The 3,084-nt window shown below is 39.9% G+C and overlaps 1 pseudogene across 1 annotated transcript; it reads left to right on the plus strand.

Annotated features, from left to right (window-relative positions):
- Positions 1–1,053: 1,053 nt before the first annotated feature.
- LOC149834336 (transcription termination factor MTEF1, chloroplastic pseudogene) lies at positions 1,054–2,260 on the plus strand (annotated as a pseudogene). The gene has a single exon (XR_016432525.1). The product of XR_016432525.1 is annotated as a transcription termination factor MTEF1, chloroplastic pseudogene (transcript).
- Positions 2,261–3,084: the final 824 nt, after the last annotated feature.

Genomic DNA, 3,084 nt, shown 5'->3' on the forward strand with positions numbered 1-3,084 from the left:
ATTTGCACAAAAGGTTTCAGTTACAAAAACTTCACAAATTTAGTCATGCAAGCATCAGGTTCGCAAAAAAAAATATGCGAATATACTTTTTAGTAAGAATTTGTGCTACCCAAAGAGTCTACCGATATATCATGCAAACTTCAAGAGGATCACTCATGCAAAATGTAAAAGGGTCATAAAGAAGTCGAACATTTGCGATTTTAGACATGAGATAAATTTAAAAAATTGCAAGGCATTTAGGAAAACTTGCCATTTTGCCGTATAGTACGATCGCATTTTTTATTTTTAATTTATTACAACACCAAGAATTGTGACCATGTTCGTTTGTCCTTGCTGAACTTGTGGGAATTCACAAATTAAGACTCCCGCGGATTGTGGTGTATTGACAAACATAGAGAGAAAATGGAGGCTGCCACAATTAACATAGCATAATTTCTGTTTGGAAACTGGCAGTTTGAGGGAGTTTGTGTATTTGGAACTGCCAATTCCTGGATTTGGTGCCTGCCACTTTCTAGAGGTTTCAGCTACCAAATCCACTCTTTAGCCCAAATATAAATAGGATACGGGCTCACTTCCTTTTCCTAATGCATAAACTCCCGTCCCATACCCACAACCAATGTAGTTTGACCATGCACCTACCAAATGTATAAACTCTCATCCCAGCTGCCAGTTTCCAAACAAAGCAAACTAGTGATAACTGCATTGCATGATTCGGATTGTGACTTTGAGAAAAAAGTCTCAAAGTATTTATTGCCACGTAGAAGGCTGTGGCCCGGAGAAACCAGCAGCCCTCTTCTTTTCTGTCAATTCCCTCAATGCCCATAATACATGGCAGGAAGGCCGAGGGTTTTCTTGATTTGTTTGTGTTTCTCTTTGTACTGCTGGGAGTGAAACGTCTTTGTGCGATAGTTCTGATGCTGCCTGACCAATCTGGAGATCCTCCCATCCACCAATCAGCCTTTGTTCTTTGCCACGTGTCAACCGGAGAAACGGATAAGAAAATCTCTCTCTGTGAGAAAAGAAAAAAGAACCGTCCTCTTCCCGACCTGTACAACGAACTCTTTACTGCAACACAGTTACAGCCATGCCAGCAACTCTCCAATTTCTGCCCTTCACCCCCAAAGCATTACTCAGCAAGAACCTCAGCCTCTCATCAAAGACCGCCCTTCTCCACTGCCCCCAACTGCAGGAGGTCCCCCTTCAGTTCAAGGAGAAAGTCCTGTGCTTAGAACTCATGGGTGTGGATGCAGGCAGGGCCCTATCTGTCAACCCGTCACTGCACTCTGCCACCCTTGATTCCATCCACTCCATCATCTCCTTCCTCCACAAAAAGGGCATCCAACAGAAAGACCTGGGCAGAATCTTTGGGATGTGCCCCAAGATCTTGACATCTGACATCCAGAGTGATATGAGCCCAGTCTTTCAGTTCCTGTCTGAAGACCTCAAGGTCCCAGAGAGAAACTTCAGAAGGGTCATCAACAAGTGTCCTAGACTGCTGGTATCTAGTGTGAGAGACCAACTTAAGCCTGCCTTGATCTACCTGCAGAGGTTGGGCATCAACAACATTGAAGCATTGGCCTACCAAGATCCAGTTCTTCTTGTTTCTAGTGTGGAGAAGACCTTCATCCCAAAGATTCATTTCTTGATGAGTTTGGGGTTCTCTTATGAGGATGTTGTGGGGATGGTGGTTAGGAGCCCTGGGCTCTTCATCTTCAATGTTGAGAACAATTTCAAGCCCAAGTTTGAGTACTATGTGGGGAAGATGAGGGGGAGTCTGGAAGAATTGAAGGGGTTTCCCCAGTATTTTGCATTTAGCCTGGAGAAGAAGATAAAACCTAGACATGAGGATATGGAGGAAAGTGGGGTTAAGCTCCCTCTATCAGTTATGCTAAAAACTAGTGAGGAAGAGTTCAGGGAATTGCTAAACAAGGGAATGTCCAATGTGAGCACTTCTTGTGATTCCTTGGTATCTTCTAGTGCATGAAATGTTATTAGGATGGAATTGAAGTTTACTCTGCCTTTCTGTTTGATGTGAAGTTCAAGGATTCATTGCATGACGGGTAAGGAGGAAATGACCCAAAGTCATTGGGAATTTAACAGCACATGTGACTTAGGGTGACCCATTCAAGGGCTCTTGGTGGCCAGAACTGGTGTGCCACTCAAATCTTGATAAGTGCCTATGTAGATGTCTCAACTCATGCTTTGTACATTGCCCACTTGGATTAATGATTAAAATTGTGAAATTCTAGCGATTTGGGTACTGTTATTCTTGTGTGTTGACATTACTGAAGTTCTTTTGTTTTCCCTTCTGGTTGGATAGTATAAGATCTAATTAGTATCTTTCATTTTCTAATGTAGCACTCTATAGATCATGTTTGAACCGGCCTGAAGATTTGATGTCCCAACGATAAGGTTTGTGAAAAGCACGATTTTACCTAAAGCTGTTTCTTTATGTAATAAATTAAAAAACAGAGTGATAATGAAAATAGTGATACAAAAAAAAAGCATGAATTCCATTCATTTTCAAACATTAACCACTATGGCAAAATTCCATAACTACTAGCAAAACTTCATTTGCCACACTACAACAACAAATAACAGTAGATTATTCCTGAAAGTTATACAAAAAAAGTAAAACAATAAAAAAAAAGGTTCACCCCAAAACAACCATTCATTTTCAAACTTGAAAAAAATATGATAGAACACCATATAACCAGTGAAACTCCATTTTTCACAAAATAACAAAAAACAATATTACACTATCGATACAGAAAAAGAGTAAAACAGTAAACAGAAAGAATCACTCCAAAACACCCACTCATTTTCAATCTTAACAACAACGGCGAAACTCTATGTATTTTAGCGAAACTCGAAACAATAATAACTGAATAGACCATTCCCAAAAGTAATATAGAAAAGAGTAAAATTGTAAATAGAAAGGTTCACCCCAAAACAATCATTCATTTTTAAACTTAAATACTATGACGAAATTCGATGTCACCAGCGAAACTCCGTTTCCCACGAAGCAACAATAAATAACAGTAGACCATTCTCCAAGTTAATACAGAAAAGAGTAAAAACAAT

The sequence above is a fragment of the Nuphar pumila genome, chromosome 6 (assembly GCF_984573655.1).
Source record: "Nuphar pumila chromosome 6, dmNupPumi1.hap1.1, whole genome shotgun sequence".
NCBI classification, from domain to species: domain Eukaryota; kingdom Viridiplantae; phylum Streptophyta; class Magnoliopsida; order Nymphaeales; family Nymphaeaceae; genus Nuphar; species Nuphar pumila.